Raw genomic sequence first — 12,185 nt, 5'->3', positions numbered from 1 at the left:
TTCAAAGAAAACATTTTAGAACAAGATGCAGAATTTCTTATAGCATATAAATTAAAATACAGCATGGCAGGTTTTTTAAAATGTATTTTTAATTCAATCCCTCTAAAACAGGGAACTTGGATATAATTTGATGATCTTCACACATGCATGGGTTATTTAGCCTCACCAAAAATAAACTGTATAATATTTTAAATTAAGAGGAAGCTTACTTGTGCACTTCATAATTATTATTTCCCCGTGAAATTTAATTATTGCCCAGCATTTTGGATGGTGCTGTTTATGATAGAGTTGTAAGGAATGGTTCAAATTAAATCAGAACTCTATGGAGAGAGCTCAACAGATCGTGTCACTGGAAAGTTTTCATTAGAAATAGCACAAAAGATGTTCCTCTGTTTTTTTCTATAAAGAGGTGTCACTCACAACACTGCATTGCAGACAAAATGCCAAAGAAATGGTGGAATTTACTGTGGGCTTTGCATGCTTTATATTAAAACCATGCTAAATGCAGGAAACCTGCACAGTTTCATGCCTCAATCATGGCGAATCAATATGTACTTTTAAAAAAATCCACATTTTTCTGAATTAAGTAGCACGATGCTAAAGGATAGACTATGGCTTTTGCAGCGACAGCTACATGAAGGGCATATGGAGACCAGAGGTGCCATGACTGAAAGGTAGTTGTTGTGGGCACTCTTATTGCAAAGTGCAGAGGCAAGCAGAAATCTTTAATAGTACTGGGGTGGAAGAGACATACTCAGGAGCATCAACTAGCTAAGTGACAAATGCAGTCATCTTTACTCATGATGAGTAGGTAGCATCTTACCAAGCAAAGAATTGTTGATTGAGCCTGGCTCTATAGTACCTATAGGGCATTTAGCACCAAGATGTATCTGAAGGTCAGTAATTATTACTCCTTTTAAAAGAGTACAGAATATTCTTCTCTCCCTCTCATTATTAGTTTCTACACACTAGTGGGTGCAGAAGTAGGGCTGTACACTGTCCTTGCCCATGCAACTCATAACCTTTCAAGTTAACCCTCATCAACCTGCCACTTTTATTGTATAGTGAGCACAGCAACTACATTTTAGCTGCTTCTTACATAGCAGAAAGTTTTTGCCCCTCTCCCATGTGCATCTTTTTCATCTCTTCCTTCCAAGAGCAGTCACAGGCAAACATCTAGGACCACACCCTCTGTGGGTATAACTTGGCATAGCACTACAGCACAACAGCATGGTCTAATTGATAGGACACTGATCTAGCACTCAAGACACTTGTGTTCATTCCTACCTCTACCACCGAGCAGCTGTGTAACCTTAGGAAAGGTACATGTAGCTGGATCTTTATTTCTTCTCCCTCTCTTTGGCTCTTAGTATCTGTCCCAAGGAGCTTACAAATATAAATAGACAATGTCTCACTATGATTTTGCACTGGATCTTGCACAACTAGACCTAAGCTCAGCTGAGGCCTCCAGACACCACCATATTACAAAAATGATATACTGTTTTATATCAAAGGAAGATCTTACTCTTTATGTAACCCTTTTGCAAGTTAAAGATAGAAGGAAAAATGGAATCATTTTACTAATTTATTTCAACCAGTAAGTTGTCATTATAATTTATTTTTCCCTTGGTTTATTGACGAATGTTTAGTTTGGGTTTGTTTTGTTATTTGGTTAAAAGAAAAACAGACAGAGAGTTCTAAGTGCTGATTGATTTTTTTTAACTCTAATACCACTTAAATTCAGATTTTTATTTAAATCATCACTGCTGGTTTCTAACAAATACATTACAAAAATAAAAATCTGTTAGCAAAAGAGCACAGAAGGAGTGACGAGATATTGGAAGGGTAAATGTGCTAAATTATTTTGGAAACATTCAACTACTTGAGTATTTTTGCTTTTAAGAACCTTATGAATGCTGGAAAGATATAGTTTGAGTCAGTGAATTAGGATCACGTTTCCATTGTTTGAAAGGGTAGCTGATCTGGTCTGAAATATGTTTCCTGTAATTTTTAATAGTTGTCTTGTGATTTCATCATATTACAATATGCAATATAATACAGCATTGTCAGTGCACACTTTTGACACCATGCACTTTTGACAGTAATACAGTACATGTAATTGCTCCAAAATGTCAGTGGAAAAGATTCCATATAGGCAGCTCACTTCTACTGAAGCTCTGTCTGTTGGAACATTTGTAGAAGATATATCATCTGTAGCTATACCAATATGGAATGGTTGCAATTTTTCACCAGCATAGACTCATAGGACTGGAAAGGACCGTGAGAGGTAATTTAATCCTACCATGAGTGAAAGGGGATTGGGCTAAGTATTGTTTAGACCAGGGATGGGCAATTGTTTAGACCAGCTCATAGGCTGGACACAGTTCACCAGGATAATTCACTGATGTGGTTCAGTGTCCCCATCCAGCCAGATCTGAGGTAAGCAGTGTGGGCTCAACCACTGCTTCCTGCAGATTCCATTGGCTGGTAACAGCAAACCACAGCCAACAGGAACTATGAGCAGGTGTACCTGCAGATGCACAGGTAAATAAAGCATCTAGCAACCTGCTAGGCAAATAGCATCCGACCTGCGGGCTGCTTATTCCCCTCCTCCCCTTCCCCTGATCTAGACCATCCTGATAGGTGTTTGTCTAACCTGCTCTTATAACATCTCCAGTGATGGAGATTCCACAATCTCCCAAGCCCATTGCTCCTTGTCCTATACTCAGATGTTAATCATAGATTCATAGAACACTAGAACTGGAAGGGAACTTGAGAGGTCATCGAGTCCAGTCCCCTGCCCTCATGGTAGGACGCAGGACCATTTAGACCATCCCTGATAGATGTCTATCTAACCTTATCTTAAATATCTCCAGATATGGAGATTAAGGAGAATAAGAATAATTTTCCCCTTTTCCTTGTAGCAACCTTTTATGTACTTGAAAACTGTTATGTCCCCTCTCAGGGTATGTCTACACTACAGCACTAATTTGAACTAACTTAATTCGAATTAGTTAATTCGAACTAAGCTAATTTGAACTAGTGCATCTAGACCTAAAAACTAGTTCGAATTAGCATTTTGCTAATTCGAACTAGCATGTCCACATTTAGTGGACCCTGAACCGAGGTTAAGGATGCCTGGAAGCAGTGCCGGCAGAGCATCAGATTAGGACTTAGAGCGTGGAGCTGCTGTCTCAGGCTAGCCGAGGGCTGTGCTTAAAGGGACCCTAGAAAAGACGAGACTGAGGGGGGATATGATAGAGGTCTATAAAATCATGAGTGGTGTGGAGAGAGTGCATAAAGAAAAGTTCTTCATTAGTTCCCATAATAGAAGGACTAGAGGACACCAAATGAAATGAATGGGTAGCAGGCTTCAAACTAATAACAGAAAGTTCTTCACAAAGCAAATAGTCAACCTGTGGAACTCCTTGCTGCAGGAGGCTGTGAAGGCTAGAACTAGAACAGAGTTTAAAGAGAAGTTAGATAAATTCATGGAGGTTGGGTCCATGGAGTGGTATTAGCCAGGGGGTAGAAATGGTGTCCCTGGCCTCTGTTTGTGGAAGGCGGAGATGGATGGCACGAGACAAATGGCTTGGTCATTGTCTTTGGTCCATCCCCTCCAGGGTACCTAGTGTTGGGTACCTTTGGTCTGACCCAGTATGGCTGTTCCTATGTTTTTATGTTCTAAGCTCAGGGTCAGGGGTCTCACTGGACCACCTTGATTTTCATGCAAACCTGCTCCTGGGTGGCCAGGCTGGTAGCTATCCTGCCCTAGACGGCCACTTTCCTGTGCCTAGTGCAGAGGCTGTGAATGAGGTCCACGAGGTCCACACTAGACCAGGCGGGCGCCCGCCTCTTGTGGCCCCAGGCAGGCTCTTGGGAGCCACCAGTCTGGTCCCGGGAAGAGGCAGAGGGCTGGGTGTCAGTGGGTGGCTGGCTCGTGCCGTGCCAGGTGCAGGGTCTGCTGGCTGGGTGCTGGCAGGCTTGCACCTGGCACGGGCACCGTAGCCAGACCGTGACCCTTTAAGGGCTCCGGGGCCGGGAGGGGGGCAGACAAGTTTCCCTGGTGGTGCCCAGAGTGGCCACCAGGGCAAGCTGGGAAGGACTAGCCTCCCACTAGTTCGAATTAAGTGGCTACACAGCCCTTAATTCGAACTACTTAATTTGAACTAGGCGTTAGTCCTCGTAGAATGAGGTTTACCTAGTTCGAATTAAGCGCTCCGCTAGTTCGAATTAAGTTCAAACTAGCGGTTTGTATGTGTAGCGCCTATCAAAGTTAATTCAAAGTAACGTCTGTTAGTTCGAATTAACTTTGTAGTGTAGACATACCCTCAGTCTTCTCTTCTCCAGACTAAACAAACCCATTTTTTTCAATCTTCCCTCAGAAGTCATATTTTTTAGACCTTTAATCTTTCTTGTTGCTCTCCTCGGAACTTTATTCAATTTGTCAACATCTTTCCTGAGATATGGAACCTGGAATGACACACAATACTCCAGTTGAGGCCTAATTAGCTTGGAATAGAGAATTACTTCTTGAGTCTTGCTTGAAACACTCCTGATAATACATCACAGAATGTTTGTTTGTTTGTTTTTTGCAACAGTGTTATCCTGTTGACTCATTTAGCTTGCGATGAACTATGACCGCCAGGTCCCTTTCTACAGTACTCCTTCAGTCCAGTCACTTCTCTGTTTGTATGGATGTAACTGATTGTTCCTTTCTAAGTAGAGTATTTTGCATTTACCCTTACCTCTGGAGTTCAGACTTAAACTAGTTTGCCTAGCATGGTAGCCATTTGTTTGTCCAAAGATGCTTTATTTGAATGAATGATCATCAAGGGTTAATGATTCTTCCTTGTTGGCTCTGTGCCAGGTGTAAATATTTCTCTTCATGCATCTTTCGGGGTTTAGCTCAATATTAAGGTAAAGGGCATCAGAGAAGCTCATCCCCTGCTCAAAATGGAATTTGATTTTTGTGGATTGCCAGTGTGTATCTGTTTTTTCATTTTGTGACAGTTTGTAGAATGTCCATTTACACCTTATGAATTCTATTTACTAGCTGATACAAACAAATGGCCACATAAAACCTCTCTTAGAAATATCACAACTTCAAGAAACGTTTGGGTATAGTTTGAGCCAATACTGGTTAATCATTCTGAAGCCATTTTATTTTGTGAATATTAATTGCCAGTCCTAGATTGGAATTCCTCAGAATCATAGGTGAGAATCTGAACTTGAGTTAATTGGCCTAAAGGTTTGATACCCATCCTATGGTAAAATCTGTGAAATGGAGTTCTAAGGGAAGAAATCTCTGAGGATCCAGTTCCATTCCAGAGTTCCTTCTCTATCATCCTATCAGAGAACAGAGAAGGGAGGATTTGTTTTATCTCTTGGAATAGCCCAGAGAATCCACCCCCAAATCTCCCTAATTTGTAAGAATACAAAAGGTATGTGAAAGGCAAGGCCTTCTGCAGTGCCTCACACAGACTCTAGCTTTGAGATAATTACATTGAATTAAGAGAGGAAGCACTGCCTGATGGAGGAAAAAAACTGTGGCTGATTAGTTGCAAACTTGACAGCTGTGTCTAGACTGGCAAGTTTTTCCGCAAAATCATCTGCTTTTGCGGAAAAACTTGCCAGCTGTCTACACTGACCGCTTGAATTTCCGCAAGAACACTGACGATCTCATGTAAGAGATCATTTGCGCAAGAGGGCCAGTGTAGATAGCACAGTACTGTTTTGCGCAAAAAAGCCCCAATGGCTAAAATGGGGCTTTTTTGCGCAAAAGCGTGTCTAGATTGGCACGGACGCTTTTCCGCAAAAAGTGCTTTTGCGCAAAAGCGTCCATGCCAATCTAGACGCTCTTTTTCGAAAATGCTTTCAACGGAAAACTTTTCCGTTAAAAGCATTTCCGGAAAATCATACCAGTGTAGACGTAGCCGACTTGTACTGCTGTGTCTGCAGGCATCAGGCATGAGAATGGAATTATGGGTAATGAATGAAAGAATAATGTTTTCATAGGAAAAGGATTCTTTCTGAAATTTCTATACCTTGTTATCACTCCTTTTAGGCTATTAGATGCTACAAATACTGAAGTAAAATGCACACAGTATAACAATAGAACTATATTACAAACATTTTTTTAAATTAAAAAAGTATTTTTAATTCAATTTAAACTTTGGCTTTTAACTATCTAGTGCTTGATCCTAGGTCAGCACTTTTGTATCAGTTAAACATTAGCATACATTATGTGTAGCATAATATATGTAAATACAATGACATCCGAAGAGAAGAAGAAAATGTGAAGATTAGGTTATCTTAAAAATAGGTCTAGAATTTGTTAACATTTTCTATGAAATTAATACAGTGCTGTCCCTTGCAGAAACTTAATGAAAAGAACCATGGGTGGTGAGGAGAGAAGGGGGAATATATACAGAGGTTTATGTCTATGCTCTTAGTTTTGAGATTCTGTAAATCCAGGCATAAAGCTTTACACAGTAAAATTGAATATGGACAGATTTAAAGAAGAATCCCTTGTCCCTATATTGTTGTGAGTGAGCAGCTGGGGGAGCTATATGGAAACAACAATGGAAAAATAGTAAAATATGGCTACTTACGGTGTAGCCCAGGGAGTTGCCTGTCCCATCTGCAGAGCTTACCTCAGAAATAAATTAAGTCCACAAATACATTTGCACTGACTTTTTATCTTGGAAATCATCTGGCAAATAAACAATGAATGTTGGGTTTCCAGTGAGCTTCCACCTGTTATGGAGTTAGAAGACAGCAGTACCCTTTTAAAAGCCATTAATAATGCAGAATATCAATAACTAAATAGATATATTGAATTACGTGCTGTAACATTATAATAGTCTGAGAGTTTGATCTCAGGTGATTTTTTTTATTCCATGTGACCCTTTTGAGCTAATTACAATACTTTTTTATATTTTAAAATAACTGTAGGAACATTATTGTGTGCTACATATGTACTGATGATCTAATTTCCTTGAGAAGCTCAAGAGAAAATTGTGTTGATCTCTATTTCCTTCACAAAATAAACTAACAAAATACTATCTTTTTCCTAGGAAGGCACTATGGGTCAAGGCCAGAGCACTGGTCTACGATACAAGTGATGTGGTTTCTGTTGTTGGCACTGGGCTACAAGATGATGACTGTGGGAACATCAGTTCTTAGTTTCCCTCATGTTAAATGGGCATAATGATCTTGACCTGCATTATAAAGCTCTTTGAGATTTACTAATAAAAAGGAACCATGTAAGAGGTACTAACTCAGGCACCAATCCCTGCAACAAACCTCAGCGCCAACTTTGCCCACATATCCACACCAGCGACACCATCACAGGACCTAATCAGATCAGCCACACCATCACTGGCTTAATCACCTGCACATCTACCAATGTAATATACGCCATCATGTGCCAGCAATGCCCCTCTGCTATATACATTGGCCAAACTGGACAGTCCCTACGCAAAAGAATAAATGGACACAAATCAGATATTAGGAATGGCAATATACAAAAACCTGTAGGAGAACACTTCAATCTCCCTGGACACACAATAGCAGATTTAAAGGTAACCATCATGCAGCAAAAAAACTTCAGGACCAGACTTCAGAGAGAAACTGCTGAGCTTCAGTTCATCTGCAAATTTGACACCATCAGCTCAGGATTAAACAAAGACTGTGAATGGCTAGCCAATTACAAAAGCAGTTTCTCCTCTCTCAATGTTCACACCTCCAGATTAGCTGCTAGAAGTGGGCCTCATTCTTCCTGATTGAATTTACCTCATTATCTCTAGCCTGATTCTTGCCTGCATATTTATTCCTGCCTCTGGAAATTTCCACTACGTGGATCTGACGAAGTGGGTCTTTGCCCACGAAGCTTATGCTCCAATACATCTGTTATTCTATAAGGTGCTATAGGACTCCTTGTCACTCATGTAAGAGGTAAGTATTCATAATACTATCATGGTTAGCAGGATACAATATATGATACAGTTAAAATTGAATATATGCACTCTTCTATGAGTCACAATGTCTCCATAATCTAATTATAGCACGATACCACAGTTACTGCACACACCTGGATGGTGAATGCTGAGTTTTGAAATGGCACACAGTGTAAAGAACATGACAATACACACTTCTACCCTGTGTTAATAGCCTATACCAATGGCAAATTATAAGACTAGCTATTAGAGCCTGCTGTCATTTACTCTTTTAATAGGAATCCTTTAGCTTTGTGTGAAGGAAAACCAAACCAATCAAACCATGCATAACTTCTCAGCCCTGGAATATGCACTGAATAATGGTTTAGTCCTAAGCGTGTTGCTTCTCTAAGATGTGTGGTAGCTTCTTGTCATACTCCAAGCCAGCTAGAGGATTTCTGAATTCTTTGAAGTTTTCCCATTGGTGGTCAAGTCCTTGTAAAACCTGTCTTTACTTCAGTAGGATTGATTGTATGAATTCAGATTATATGACGTTGACCTGAATGTATCAGTTGGAATAATATCCCTAATAGTCTCCAAAATAATTAGAGTTGTGCAGCATTTTCACTCTAAAGACATTTAAATAGGGGGAAGGGACAATTCTACTTCCCTTGTCTCAGAGCTGTAATTCCACTGCAACAGTCGTCTAAAAATGACTTAACTTCCCTGCTTAACTAACTTTATTTGGCAGAGTTAAAAGCCAACTCTCAATTACCTTTTACCTGAAAACAATTCCACAATTAAAACCTCTCAGAAGGAAAATCCTATTTTGTTTCAAAACCTTGCTTTATTTGGAATCCCAGATGCAAAGTCTCACAATTTTCCTTCATCTCCAAATCAAAATATTCCTCTTTTTAAAGTTAAACTATTTTAGAGTGGAAGTTTAACCCCCAAATATCTGTCACACTGCACACCCATACCACCAGAAATAAACATGGAGACAAAAACATCTTTGATTTTCTGTATAAAAATTCTCTCTGGTTTAAAGGGAAGAGAAATAGCCTTCATTGTTAAGTAAGTAATTCTGTTTGCACTAAATGGGAGAAATATAGGAGCTGAAAATGAAAGATACAGAAAATAGGCCAGAGGAGAGAGAAGACACCGTGAGACTTTCTATGATTTTTGAAATAGCTCAGACAAAAGCAGTGTATACTAAATCCAGATCCTTCCTGAGACATGCTGCATGAAAATAGTTTCCTTGATTCTCCTGAGTTCAGGTGCCGTTCTCAGCCAATCAAGTAAAGAAATAGCATATAACTTGTGAGTTCCACCAAATGGTCAACTCAGAAAACATCATGTGACCCTCGTCTAGCTTTTTCAGATATTCAAAAAAAAAGTAATGTAAAAATTCGAACCTTGTTTCACTGGCACTAAAACATTTCTTATTAATGAAGCATTTTGTAATCACAGACAATGCATGAACTTCACATTAGGTTACTTTTTGGTGTATTGAGGTATACAGGCAAAGGATTTGCATAGCTCTGGTGATCACGCCACTCTGCTTATCAGGCAAGTTCACTTTTTCTATAGCTTAATGTTTTGTTTGTTTGTTTTTTATTGCTGTCAGTGTTATTTCTGGGGATTACATGGCTCAAAGGACTGGAAATGAAATTCAGAGACTTTCACCTCTAGGTCAATGGTTCCATTCTGGTCCAGATCAATAGTGACAGCTCATTCTTAACAAGTGTACAGTGGCCTGTGTGAAATAAGTCCTTGGTCTCAGTCCAGTTCCTAGTTGGCAAGTACGAACATCACAAAAACTACTATTAAAAGGGACAATCAATTGTTGTTCTTGTCCAACAGTTCCAGAAGTAAGTCCAGAGTTGTAATGGTGATGAAGACTTAACTGCTCTTTCACCTGTGGACATGTTTCTCCAGGTTGAAGCATATTGTCGTGGAATATAGGAAAGCTCTCTTCCTCTCTCTGTGCACTAGCTGTATAAGCTGAAAGAGAAGACTTCATTTTGCAGACTGTCTGGCACCTTTTACAAGCATTATTCCTAGCCTTCTATTCAAATGATATTTCATCAGAGTAAATTACTTTTTATTCTAAGTCTTGGTTTTCAAAATGATTCAGTTCAGCCCATGGCTAGTGTATTTATTTTGTTTAATATACACTATTTACATCTGTCTGTACTTGTGGGATGCCAAATAAATGACTTAATTCCTAGCAACATAGGTGCTGAAAAACAAAGAACTGAGTGGCACCATCTTTAAAATTACCTTTTTGACCTGCTGGTTCCAGAGCACAATTCTGAGAAAACAATCCCCCCACCTCCTAAGATCAGAGGCATACTTTTTTTCCCCTCAAATGAAACATAGATACAAAAAAAAAAAAAAAAAACCCGACATCGCTCTCATCTGCAGCAGTAACAAGCACTTCTATTTCTATTGAAAGAAAGAAAGCAATTATATTCCATTTTGGCATTATTATTGACCATCACAGGTGTTTTTAACTGTAGACCCCCATGGTTTAGAGGCACCTTTACAAGCCATCAGTTTAAACTACAACTGAGACTTCATTGCTGTTCACTAAAAAAACTATCTAACCCTTTTGTAGATCCCCAGATACTTGTAATCCTCCAGTCTCTAGCCCAAAGCAAAAGCAAGAGCATTTAACTTTAAATCTTAGCAGCACAACTTATTGCTGGATTAATTTATTTTCCTTCCCTATCAATTCTGTAGATTTATAATCATTCTCCTGTTGTATTTGAAACCAGCACATTGCTCTGCCATTGTACAGGTATGACTAACTACTGTCTAGTTCCATTGAATATAGTATCATTTGTCTTACGTTATACAGGCTGGCTGCACTACACGACAGCAAACAGTGACAGTAATTTGCACTGATCTGCCCCCACTGCTAGTCCTGCTGCTACAAATAGCAATTGATTATTACGCTCTAGTGTTATTGACTGTCACTATGAACACAAGGTTTATTTCATTTTTAAAGTAACACCACAATTTTGCTTTAGTATAAAAAAAAAGTTCTTTGCTAGAACAGTGGCAACATCAAATTACACAATAAATCACACTAAAACATTCTTTTAATATTTCTCAATCAGGAACAAAGGAAAAATTAAAATATCAGTAACACAGAGGAGAACCATAGCTGGCATGAACTGATGTGGCTCTCCTTAATTCAATGGGAAATGCAGATTTACAGCAGCTGAGTGTTTGGTCTGAAACTTTCAGTTCAAGGCAAACTAAAATCTCTGCCCTGGCTCTGAAAAAAATCAGCAATTTCTAATATTAATGTTTGATTACTTTCAAAATTTAAATCCCCTGACATTTGAAAAGAACAGTAAAACCATTCCTGCCCACTCCCCCCTTCCTGCAAGTTCAGGATACAGTTTTGAAGCAGGTTGTGAAATTCATCCTATTTCATATATGTATATTTTTCTCTCATTCTGAATCTTATATTCTTAGGGGGTATTAATCTGCAGGGTTGTCCCCTGAGTCCATTTCACACAATTTCTGGGCACAGAAATTTAGTTTAGGTAATTATCTTTTCTTTCCAAGTGAATTAAGAGACAGAATCCTGTGCTTATCAGACATAAGTGTAGATTTTGTTCTTTAATGCTGTCACCTGTGAGACAAGACGCACAGGTAAATCCCAAACTATATCTTTCTGCCCCTTTTAAACTGGATTTTAGATGTCTCTGGTGAGTAATGCTCCAAGGACAGAGAAAATGGTAATGTGATTTACTCTAATAGGCTTTAGCAGTGCAACTCTTAGCAGGAAGATACAGCCACATTACACCGTGTACACAGTCCCTTTAAAAAAATGTAGCCTAGATTTTATAATGTTTACTTTCATGAGAGAGGAAAAAGCACATAGCTCTATTCAGCCAATTAGAGTGTTAAAGAACATCTTTTATATAAATGCTGATTTTGAGACAGATAGTTACTAAACATTCATTTTGCAGATCTTTTCCTGTAACAGTATATATGTACTGTAGTACGGAATAACAGAGCACAGCCTGCTGTGTAGCAGTTGAATCTTATATTTCTGGGAGGCATATGGTATGCATATATAAAAATCTGATTCCTTCCCCTCCCCACAGGCACTATCATCTCTAAAGCTGCACTGTCAAAAGCTATTTTTTATGGCAAATTAGTGGTGTCATAGAAGTGATCTACAGATAATGCAACTGCTGTCCATAGCAGAATTGGATCACCAGA

The sequence above is a fragment of the Pelodiscus sinensis genome, chromosome 7 (genome assembly GCF_052426305.1).
Source record: "Pelodiscus sinensis isolate ZL-2025 chromosome 7, ASM5242630v1, whole genome shotgun sequence".
Taxonomy (NCBI): Eukaryota; Metazoa; Chordata; order Testudines; family Trionychidae; genus Pelodiscus; species Pelodiscus sinensis.
This window is presented reverse-complemented; position numbering follows the sequence as displayed.